Raw genomic sequence first — 12,791 nt, forward strand, 5'->3', positions numbered from 1 at the left:
CAATCAACAAATTGCTTCAGTCTCAAATCCTCTCTCCATCTTCATCTTCTTCATTTTCATCACCATTCTGATCCAAAAACTCAGAAAAATTTCTTGAATCTCCTTATCTGAATTCACATCGATCTATAACCTCCATTCTTCGTCAATCATCTTCAATCATCACCTGAAATCGCCACGCTCCATACATCATCAATCAACTTCTTTCATTCATCACCATAGCTACAAATTACCTCTGCATCATAACCGCAACGCATCTTCGCCGCCACAACAACAATACATCGCATCATGAATTCCAAAAGAAGAAGAAGAATTGGTGAAAGAGGAAGCGTGATTACCTGGATTTCTTGAAGATGTTCTCTGGTTGTTCACTATCATCCGGCTTGAAGAGATAAGAGATCGAAGACTAACGATTGAAAGGGAAAAGGAATCGAGAATGTGAGAGCGGAGACTCGAGGGAGTTGAAGCAGATACGAAAACGGTGACGGCAAAAGAAACTCGCATCGGAGAAGGTTGTTGCTGCGCCGCCGTTCGCCGCTCACGTGAAGAAGAGGATGAGGTTCAGGTAACTTCAACATCCATATCTTAACCTAACCCCTCTTTCAATTTCTTCTGGAATTAATATGTATTAATTAGCATAATGGCAGGATTAGGTATTAATTTTGATGTTAATTGGAGATTAAGTAGAACTGATTAATTGCTGATTTGAATAATAAAATCTGATTAGCAAAATATGGATTGGATCATGACCCTGGGCTTCCACGAAATTCAGTGTGTTCACCCCCATTTCTGGCCCAGCATAACGCCAATTTTTTGGCATGAATTCAAAACTGTGACAAAAAAAGCTGTTCAGGGCCAAAACTTCTTGGGCCTGCGCCCTTGCTTCTGCCACCACCGTTTTCAGCTCTCACCCCTAAGAACCCATGCACACCATGTTTTATTGGCCAAAAATCTGAAACAAAAATGACTCTGGGCCTCCTGATTGGGCTCCTAGCGCCCTTACCTTTGCCAACACCACCAGTTTCATAATAAACCCCCTGTGTACTTGATTTTACATAGTAGATTTGTTTTTGTTTTACTATTTTGTTTTCTATTATTGTTAGCATAGTAAAGACATGAGATCATTGATATTTTTGTTGGATTTTGAGCATGATAAAAATAACCAAAAACATGTGATATTTCCTTGTTAGAATTTAATTGTTTTGTACATGGTTTAGTTCTAATTCTTTGATAAAAATGAATGAAACATGTAATATTTCTTTGTTAGAATTTAATTGTTTTGTTACATAGTTTAGTTCTATTTCTTTGAGAAAATGTCTTTAAAAACAATTTGCTCTTGTTAGATTTTGTTTTAGAATTTAATTTCTATTATTTTCTATGGCGGGTGCGTGCCTCCTTGTTATTACTGATTCAGTTGTTGAGATGTGCGAGGTACTTCGAGAGAGCCTTCGGTTGTGATTCGATTTCTTCGTGTTCCACTTTATTTGTGGGACACTAATTCGCTTCTGATGCGACTTGATTTGCATCGTGTTCTACTTTATTTGTGGGACACGAATGTATTTCCGATCGATTCGTCTGATCTCTCATTCATTGAGATGTATATTCCTGTATTGTCTGGCTTGTGTTTCTCTTGCAGGTTAGTGTGGTTATGCTCGACGTGTACCACATGTGACTCGTGATTTATTTTCACGACGACGCTTTCTGACTTGCTTTGCTTGATGCTGGCTTACGCGAAGTATTTCAGACTTCTCTGCTTACGCTTGCTAGCTCATTGCGGATTTGCTATCCGTTCGGTATTGTCTCCTTGTCCCCTTTATCGCTTTCTCGCATCATCCCTTAACATGAGAAGTAGGACTTAGACATGCATCTGGCCAAGCCCTCGAAAGAGGCTCTGTTTTTGTTGGTGTGTTTACATTTGTGCTTTGCGGCAGGGAGTCACGGTGTAATAAGTCCTATATGGCACTCCGTTAAGTCCTCATGGAAGGCATGCGGAAAGGGTTAGCAATCAACCCCCGCCCAGTCTCATTGAGTCTGTTCGGTATGCGCATGCTACGCGTTGCTCGCTTCCGAACATGCACAAGATCTTGTTATCGAGTATGTCAGGAAAAGGGTTCATGCAGTCGGACCCCCGCCTTTCCTATAGCTCGCGTCGCTCGACGTTGATGCTCGGTGTACGCACACACCGTTTTCCTTTACGATCCGTGACGGCTTGGTTGCTGAGGGGGGTCCGCCCTCTTGTCTATGGCCTGATCATTTTCACGAGGTCTAATGCTTGGTTGACTTGGGTTGAGCTGCTCCCCTTGGCTATGGCGGGACCGCTTTTCTACCATTCGGTCAGTACCGTTGGTTTTGTTTGCTTCACGAGCGGATGCTCGTTTGTGTGATATTATTGTGTGCTTCCCCTTTTTCTCGTAGGTTGTTAGCTTAGCTTAGACTTGTACCCTTTGTATGATAACATTAGGTAGCAAGCTTTCCCTCTTAGCTTAGGTTTTCCTCATGCATTCTTTAAAACACAAACCACACTCTTTGATTTTCTTTTCTTAAGAGCTTGTTATTTCCGCTCCATTCCCAAGCATAAGTCTCCAAAGGTCGAGCAGCGGAGTGCGAATGTAACTCGTTCACCTAAAAAACACAAAACAAATAGAAATTAGTTAGCCGAGCTACGGTAGCTCTGATTCTGCAAAACAGATACGTAGGCAGCGGGGTAGGGCCCGTGCGAGCATAATCCTTTCTTTTCCCTACATTTTGCATTCATTTTAGTCCAGATTAGCATAGATTTGTTACACACCCATAGTTTTAGACACAGGCGTGGATACCATCGAGTACGATGGGCGCGAGGGGTGCTAGCACCTTCCCCTCGCGTAACCGACTCCCTTACCCTTTTTCTCTGGTCGTGAGACCGTTGTTTTGTTTTGTGGTTTGCTGGCATTCCCTTCCTTTTCAGGATAAATATGTTAGTGGCGACTCTGTTAATTTTCGCGGTAGCGACAGTTAGCCACGCTTTTCATCTTCATGAGTTCGTGGTTGCAAAAGTGACAAGCAACAAGGTGTGGAAAAGGAAATACCCTCCATAATAAAGGGTAATGGACCGTCGAGCTATGCGACGTTAAACGAAGCGCTTCGTGGGAGGCAACCCACGGTTTTAATAATTAATTTCTCTGTTTGTTTATTTTATTTTCAGGAAATAAAAGAGGACGTCTCTGGTGAAAGCTTGGAAGTGATCATTAGAGTGCATTACCCTCTGTGAGTCACCTCTCTCAGGCTCGTTCTGAAACATTGAGGCCAATGTTTAGTTCAAGTTTGGGGGAGGCTCTTCTCTTTGCATTTTAATTTTTATGTTATTTTTATGTTATTGGTATGATGTGAAACCATAAAGTGAAATCTGCCCAAATTTTGACCGAAATTTTAATTTTTGTTGAAGAGTTTTGATCTTAAAGAGCGATCGGGAATAGTATATAGAGATGAAGCGAGGGTTGTTTGAGGACAGGAAGTTCAGAATAATGTGACAAGAAGAGGTTTGTTTAAACACCCTTGGTTCCCTAAAAGAGATATGAGTCTAACGTGTAGATTTGCATCATAGTTCTTGTCTCCTGAGAAGTACTTCTCGAGTAGTTTATCGATACAGTCTAGCAGAATTCAGATTCACTTGCATGACGACTGGTTGAAAAAAAAAGATATAAAGTTGGCACCAAATGATGAAAAGGCGGTAAAAGGCAATCGACTCGCTAAGTTGGGTAACCCTCACCCGGTTATTCAGCCCAAAGGAGATTGATCCCCAAACATCGTCCAAAAGGATAATATATAACTGCGAAGTTTGAAAATTTCATCGGGAATAAAAAGTAGCCAATGCTGCTAGTTTGGTGCCAGGAAAAGAAAACCAGAAGCCTTGATTCATCTCATGCAGGTGATGATTATTAGAAGAAATGCAGTGCCTTAATATGATTGTCCAAATGAAAGAGGAGGAAAATCGGAAAGAGACTTAAGTGCAAAGCATAGTTGGAGAGGTATCCGAAATGGGAGATTGAGGTTTAAAGTGGTAACAGAAACTCGTCGCGTCATGTGAATGCCGAACCAACTGTTTCTTGATCAATACAGACGGATATCTCACGTATGAACACCGTGTGCTTTGAAGGTCGTTAACTTTTGTAATTGTCGCTTGAGGTCAAGCAACGGTTTAAGTTTGGGGGAGTTTGATCAGTGGTTTTCACACATATATTTACCGTGGTTTTTAAGTATTTTTAAGTTATGTTATTGAGTGTTTTATTTCTTTATTCGTCATTTTATGCTTTGGTTGTATGTTTTAATGTTTTCAGACTGATATGGAGAAATCGGAGTAAATCAGGGCAAAACTCGGAGTTTCGAGGAATTTCAGAAAACATGTTTCAGGAGGTCTGACACGGGTGGCTGTGTTGCTCAACACGGGCCGTGTCAGGAAGAGAGCTGGGAGTGAAGTTTGAGAGAAAGGAAAAACAGGGGTGCAACACGGGTGCCCGTGTTGCTCAACACGGCCCGTGTTGCTAAGCCTGGGACTTAAAGAATGAAAAATAAATAACAGAGAGCCAACACGGGTGCCCGTGTTGCTCAACACGGCCCGTGTTGGGTGGTGACGCTGATTTCAGTGATTTTTATTATTTAGTTCAGTGGTTGGCCTGCAGGGGTGTTTTTGGGATTTCCAACCAACTTAAGTGAGTCTGCACTATTTAGGAGGGTTTTCAAGATGAATTAGGGATCTTTTTGCCACACGAAGAATTGGAGGATTGAGAAAAGAAGCCTATGCAATTGGAGAAGAACAGAGAACTCTCATGAGCGGAAGCCATTGAAGATCAAAGTTCATCATCTCTATTGTAATGTCTTTATTTGATATCTTTGTAATTTCTTTGGATGATATGAGTAGCTAAACCCCCCAATGCTAGGGGGTGTCCCTTATTAACATTTGTGATGATTTTGAATTCCGAATTTCAATAACATATTTCTCTTTCATGTTCAATTTAATGGTATAAGGTTTTTAATGCTTTCCTCGTCGGACCAACTGGATTGATTTATGACTGACAATTAGGATTGACATCCATTGTTAGGGTTTTTATACCATTATACTATAGTAGATATCACCTAGGACTAGGGATACCCTATAGTAACCGGATTGTTCTTGATTATAATAATACTTGATTTGATCACTAATTTCGAAGGACTTTGGGATTAGGATTTCAATGTTCAAAGGTTTGCCCACTAAGGACTTAGGAGCAAATACCCTTAAGAACCAGTAATTGATAAGTTGAATTTTGTTAATGAAACAAGGGTTCAGAATTGTTACATGTTAATGCACACACCTACCCTGACATGTTACTCATATTTGGCTAAATCAACCTTTTTAAGTTTATTTGCAATTTAATTCGTACTCATAAAAACCAAAACCCCAAGGCTTTTTGTTTAATTGAATTCCTACTAACTCTGTAATATCACGCAGTCCTTGAGATCGACATTCGGGGAATTTCCCTATTATTACAACAGAGGCAAACTAGTACACTTGCTATTTTTCCGATCAAGTTTTTGGCGTCGTTGCCGGGGACTGACGAAGATTATAGAGTTTTTAGATTTATTTCAATTAGAATTTTGTTGCTCTGCGACTAAAATTTTATTTTCTGAAGAAAAAAAAATTATTTTATTTTTGTTCCTCATTCTAATAATTGTCTAATCTGTTTATGCGAGGTAAGGCCTCAGCAGAATTTCTTTTTGACACAGAAATTGAAAGGACTTTTCACGCAAGGCGCAGACAAGCTCGTCAAACTAAACTGGAATCCGAGGAAGAAGTGATTACAGTTCATTCTGGTTCAGACACCGAAAGTGAAGAAGAGATCATGGGCGAGGTACCACCACCAGAGAGACTTCTTGGAGACTATGGTGCTAGAAACACACCGGGAGGAAGGCTAACTATTGTCAACCAACCGGTGAATGTTCCTAATTTTCAATTGCATCCAAGCACCATCATTCAGCTCGAAAGAAAGCTTTTCACCGGAAAGGTTAATGAAGATGCAAACAAGCACTTACAGAGGTTTCTGACCATGAGTACAACTTTAAAAATCGAAGGCCATACAGAAGAGGCCAAGAAGCTGAGAATGTTCCCATTCACCTTGGCAGAAGAAGCAGAAGAGTGGTTTTATTCCCTTCCAGCGGGCAGCATTACATCATGGGAAGAGATGGAAAAACTTTCTTAAATGAGTATTTTCCCGCCTCGGTCTTTATAAGGAAGAGGTATGACATTCTGAACTTCAAGCAGAAGGAGGGTGAGCCCTTAGGAGATGCATACAAAAGATTCAAAAGAATTCTAGTAGCATGTCCCACTCACAATATGGACAAGACTGAACAGATGCAAGTATTTGTCAATGGCCTCAGAATGAAAACAAAACAGTTAATTGATACAGCAGCTGGAGGCTCGACAAATTTCACAACAGCCTCAGGCATCATCAAAATCATTGAAGCAATAGCTGCAAATGAGCATTCGGAATTGTATGACAGGTGTGCTAGCAAACCGGAAGGAATCATTGATCTCAAGCTGGAGACTTCTAAAACTCGGGTTGAAGATGCGATAGCCGCGGAAGTTGAAAAGAAATTGAAGGCTATGAATATAGGTAAACAACAGGTGGCTCAAGTTCAACAAGCTCAACCTTTCAGCTGTGAAATCTGTAATGGGCCACACCAAACGGTGTACTGTTTTGCTACTCCCAAGCAGATTGAAGAAATCAAATTCCTAAGGCAAAACAACCCGTATTCTAACACCAATAATCCAGGGTGGAAGAATCATCCAAATTTTGCTTGGAAAGATCAACAACAACAAGGTACCCAGAAGGCAGAGTGGGAAGTGGCAATTGAAAGATTAGCTGGGCAGTGTTCTCGGTTCCAAGAAGAAACAAGAAACAACCACAGAAACACTTCGGCCTCAATTAAAAATCTGGAAGTTCAAGTGGGGCAGATAGCACAGCATCTCACTCTACAGGCACAAGGTACCCTTCCGAGCTCAACTGTGAAAAATCCGAAAGACCAAGAGAAGATTAATGCTGTTACTACAAGAAGTAGGAGAGTAGCGGAATCTGAAAAAGAAAAAGAAAAAGAGGAAATAGATGACCCCATGGTAATAGAGGTGGATCTGGAAATAAGAGAGAATTCAAAAGAGCCAGAAATTATGGTCCCACCGGTTAAACCAATTGAAGAAAAAAATAAGAAAGACGCTGAACCGGTGATAAAACTACCTTTCCCCTCCAGAGTGACAAAGAAGGTTTCAAGAGAGAAAGACTTTGAAAAGTTTACGAAATTGTTCAAAAAGTTAGAGGTAAATCTACCATTCTTTGAAGCACTTGAACACATGCCTTTGTATAAAAAATTTATGAAGGAGGTGTTGGCGAAAAAGAGATCACTGGGAGGAGAGCAAAAAATTGCAACCAAGAAGTGTGGTATAGTCTCGACAGCAAGAAAGATCCCGATAAAGAGGAAAGACCCTGGGGCGGTGGCGATACCATGCACTATCAAGAATATAGCATTTAAAAAGGTACTCCTCGATTCTGGGTCTAGTGTGAGTTTAATGCCTTTGTCCATTTTCAAAATGCTTGAATTAGAAAAGATTAGTGAAAGTAAGACACAGTTAAGGTTCGCTGATCACGCCGTCAAGAAATCCTATGGGGTAGCTGAAGATGTACTAGTGGAAGTTGATAAGTTTGTATTCCCTGTTGACTTCCACATCATGGATATTCCGGAAGACGAAGAAACTCCTATCCTTCTTGGGAGACCATTTTTGTCGACAGGCCGTTGCAACCTCGACATTGAAAAAGGGACACTAACGCTAAAATCATTTGATGAAGAAGTAACCTTGAAGATGTTAGGAGTTAAGAAAAATAGGGCAGGTATGAATGAGAAAACTTCAGCTGGTATGACAGAAGGTGAAAAAGAAGACAAAAATCCTAAAAATCTCCAAGAAAAAGTGTCAAGCATAGCCTCTCGGGTGGAACCAACTTATGTAGCTGTCAAAAGTCATAAGAAAGCGAAGGGAGTCAAGAAGAATGTGGGAAGCAAATTGAAGAGAGAAGTTAGCCACGCTTTTCATCTTCATGAGTTCGTGGTTGCAAAAGTGACAAGCAACAAGGTGTGGAAAAGGAAATACCCTCCATAATAAAGGGTAATGGACCGTCGAGCTATGCGACGTTAAACGAAGCGCTTCGTGGGAGGCAACCCACGGTTTTAATAATTAATTTCTCTGTTTGTTTATTTTATTTTCAGGAAATAAAAGAGGACGTCTCTGGTGAAAGCTTGGAAGTGATCATTAGAGTGCATTACCCTCTGTGAGTCACCTCTCTCAGGCTCGTTCTGAAACATTGAGGCCAATGTTTAGTTCAAGTTTGGGGGAGGCTCTTCTCTTTGCATTTTAATTTTTATGTTATTTTTATGTTATTGGTATGATGTGAAACCATAAAGTGAAATCTGCCCAAATTTTGACCGAAATTTTAATTTTTGTTGAAGAGTTTTGATCTTAAAGAGCGATCGGGAATAGTATATAGAGATGAAGCGAGGGTTGTTTGAGGACAGGAAGTTCAGAATAATGTGACAAGAAGAGGTTTGTTTAAACACCCTTGGTTCCCTAAAAGAGATATGAGTCTAACGTGTAGATTTGCATCATAGTTCTTGTCTCCTGAGAAGTACTTCTCGAGTAGTTTATCGATACAGTCTAGCAGAATTCAGATTCACTTGCATGACGACTGGTTGAAAAAAAAAGATATAAAGTTGGCACCAAATGATGAAAAGGCGGTAAAAGGCAATCGACTCGCTAAGTTGGGTAACCCTCACCCGGTTATTCAGCCCACAGGAGATTGATCCCCAAACATCGTCCAAAAGGACAATATATAACTGCGAAGTTTGAAAATTTCATCGGGAATAAAAAGTAGCCAATGCTGCTAGTTTGGTGCCAGGAAAAGAAAACCAGAAGCCTTGATTCATCTCATGCAGGTGATGATTATTAGAAGAAATGCAGTGCCTTAATATGATTGTCCAAATGAAAGAGGAGGAAAATCGGAAAGAGACTTAAGTGCAAAGCATAGTTGGAGAGGTATCCGAAATGGGAGATTGAGGTTTAAAGTGGTAACAGAAACTCGTCGCGTCATGTGAATGCCGAACCAACTGTTTCTTGATCAATACAGACGGATATCTCACGTATGAACACCGTGTGCTTTGAAGGTCGTTAACTTTTGTAATTGTCGCTTGAGGTCAAGCAACGGTTTAAGTTTGGGGGAGTTTGATCAGTGGTTTTCACACATATATTTACCGTGGTTTTTAAGTATTTTTAAGTTATGTTATTGAGTGTTTTATTTCTTTATTCGTCATTTTATGCTTTGGTTGTATGTTTTAATGTTTTCAGACTGATATGGAGAAATTGGAGTAAATCAGTGCAAAACTCGGAGTTTCGAGGAAGTTCAGAAAACATGTTTCAGGAGGCCTGACACGGGTGGCCGTGTTGCTCAACACGGGCCGTGTCAGGAAGAGAGCTAGGAGCGAAGTTTGAGAGAAAGGAAAAATAGGGGTGCAACACGGGTGCCCGTGTTGCTCAACACGGCCCGTGCTGCTAAGCCTGGGACTTAAAGAATGAAAAATAAATAACAGAGGGCCAACACGGGTGCCCGTGTTGCTCAACACGGCCCGTGTTGGGTGGTGACGCTGATTTCAGTGATTTTTATTATTTAGTTCAGTGGTTGGCCTGCAGGGGTGTTTTTGGGATTTCCAACCAACTTAAGTGAGTCTGCACTATTTAGGAGGGTTTTCAAGATGAATTAGGGATCTTTTTGCTACACGAAGAATTGGAGGATTGAGAAAAGAAGCATATGCAATTGGAGAAGAACATAGAACTCTCATGAGCGGAAGCCATTGAAGATCAAAGTTCATCATCTCTATTGTAATGTCTTTATTTGATATCTTTGTAATTTCTTTGGATGATATGAGTAGCTAAACCCCCCAATGCTAGGGGGTGTCCCTGATTAACATTTGTGATGATTTTGAATTCCGAATTTCAATAACATATTTCTCTTTCATGTTCAATTTAATGGTATAAGGTTTTTAATGTTTTCCTCGTCGGACCAACTGGATTGATTTATGACTGACAATTAGGATTGACATCCATTGTTAGGGTTTTTATACCATTATACTATAGTAGATATCACCTAGGACTAGGGATACCCTATAGTAACCGGATTGTTCTTGATTATAATAATACTTGATTTGATCACTAATTTCGAAGGACTTTGGGATTAGGATTTCAATGTTCAAAGGTTTGCCCACTAAGGACTTAGGAGCAAATACCCTTAAGAACCGGTAATTGATAAGTTGAATTTTGTTAATGAAACAAGGGTTCAGAATTGTTACATGTTAATGCACACACCTACCCTGGCATGTTACTCATATTTGGCTAAATCAACCTTTTTAAGTTTATTTGCAATTTAATTCGTACTCATAAAGACCAAAACCCCAAGGCTTTTTGTTTAATTGAATTCCTACTAACTCTGTAATATCACGCAGTCCTTGAGATCGACATTCGGGGAATTTCCCTATTATTACTACAAAGGCAAAATAGTACACTTGCTATTTTTTCGATCAATAGGGCCTTGAGACAAGTTTCTCAAATGGAGTATTTCGGGAGTCGGTGCAACAATGCTATACATTCTCTCCTTAAACCATGCTGGGAATTGAGCATGGATGACACCAGATGTTGATTGTACACCGGTAGTATGAAAATAGGTGTTGTTGAATTCCCTAAAAACATGTTTAGGTAGAGAACCAAATGCAATTGGTAGAAATTGTTCCATAAAAACATGGCAATCATGACTTTTCATACCATGCAACTTCCCAGTGTTGGCGTCAGCACACCTTGCTAAATTTGAAGAATAGCCGTCGGGCATTCTCAATTCTTTTAACCATCGACAAACCGCTTTACCTTCTTGGGAGGTCAGACTGAAACAAGCCTTCGGTTTCAATAATTTCCCATTTGGTTGAGGCTTCAACTCCAACTCTTTTCGATTGCACCATTTTTCCATGTCATGTCTAGCCTTCTCATTATCTTTCGTCTTGTCTTTAACATCCATCACAGTGTTAAATACATTATCAAAAAAATTCTTCTCAATATGCATAACATCTAGATTATAGCGTAACAAATTATCTTTCCAATATGGAAGATCCCAAAATATACTTCTCTTTGTCCAATTGTGATCGACCCCATATCCTTCAATTCTACATGCCTTTCCAGTATCTGTAATTTTTGGTAGCCCACAAACATTGTCCCATACAGCACCTGGTGACAATCGGGGCGGAGGCATATCTGTTACCTGTTCGTCTTTTATGAAATTTGTCTTGTTCTTTCTATACGGATGATTTTTTGGTAGAAATCTGCGGTGACAGTCAAACCACGAGCTTTTCTCCCCTTTATCCAACGTAAACGCCTTCGTCTCTTTCATACAATGCGGGCAACCCATTCTGCCATGTGTACCCCAACCAGACAACATGCCATATGCTGGAAAGTCGTTGATGGTCCACATCAAGGCAGCTCACATAGTAAAATTTTGTTTACGTGATATATCATAAGTCCATTCTCCACCAATCAACAACCTCTTCAAATCATCAATTAAAGGTTGTAAATACACATCAATTCCGGCTTTTGGACTCGAAGGTCCTGGAATGACGCACGTCAAAAACATATATAGTTTTGTCATGCACATCTCGGGAGGGAGGTTGTAAGGGGTTACAATAACTGGCCAACAAGAATACGCACTTCCCGACGCTTGAACATAAGGAGCAAAACCATCTGAGCATAATCCAAGCCTGACATTTCTAGGTTTTGCGGCAAAATCAGGATGTATTCGATCAAAGTGTTTCCATGCCTCGCCATCAGATGGATGCCGCATAGTGTCTGCACTTGTTTTGTTTGTATGATGCCATGTCATCTGACTTGCACTGTGCATTGAAGCAAACATTCTTGTTTTGTCATGCACATCTCGGGAGGGAGGTTGTAAGGGGTTACAATAACTGGCCAACAAGAATACGCACTTCCCGACGCTTAAACATAAGGAGCAAAACCATCTGAGCATAATCCAAGCCTGACATTTCTAGGTTTTGCGGCAAAATCAAGATGTATTCGATCAAAGTGTTTCCATGCCTCGCCATCAGATGGATGCCGCATAGTGTCTGGACTTGTTTTGTTTGTATGATGCCATGTCATCTGACTTGCACTGTGCATTGAAGCAAACATTCTTTTTAACCTTGGAATTATCGGAAGATAAAACATGGACTTTTCTGCTACACGGTCTTGATTAGTGTTAATGGCTCTACTGCGAACTTTATATCTTGGACTCATACAAAATTTGCATTCCTCCAACAATCCATCTTGAGTACCAAACTCATTGTCATAAAACAACATACAACCATTAATGCAACAATCAATCTTTCTTACTCTTAAGCCCAACTTCGACACCAACTTCTTTGCTTCATAAAATGTTGTAGGTAAGTTGTCTTTCATTGCAGTTGAGTCGAACATCATTTTTACAAAGAATTCCAAACACAAATCAGGAACATTTCAATTTGACTTGGCGGCCAATAATCTCACACACATTGATAACTTGGAGTCAGACGAACCGTTAAACAACGGCGTATTCATCTCATTCAACAATTGATAAAATCTCTGCGCTTCTTCGTTCAGCATCTCTTCTCCATCACAATCTTCAGGTTGATCATAGGTCACATTCACACCAAATGCATCCTCAACCATGTCACCG

This window comes from Vicia villosa, linkage group LG2 (genome assembly GCF_029867415.1).
Source record: "Vicia villosa cultivar HV-30 ecotype Madison, WI linkage group LG2, Vvil1.0, whole genome shotgun sequence".
NCBI classification, from domain to species: domain Eukaryota; kingdom Viridiplantae; phylum Streptophyta; class Magnoliopsida; order Fabales; family Fabaceae; genus Vicia; species Vicia villosa.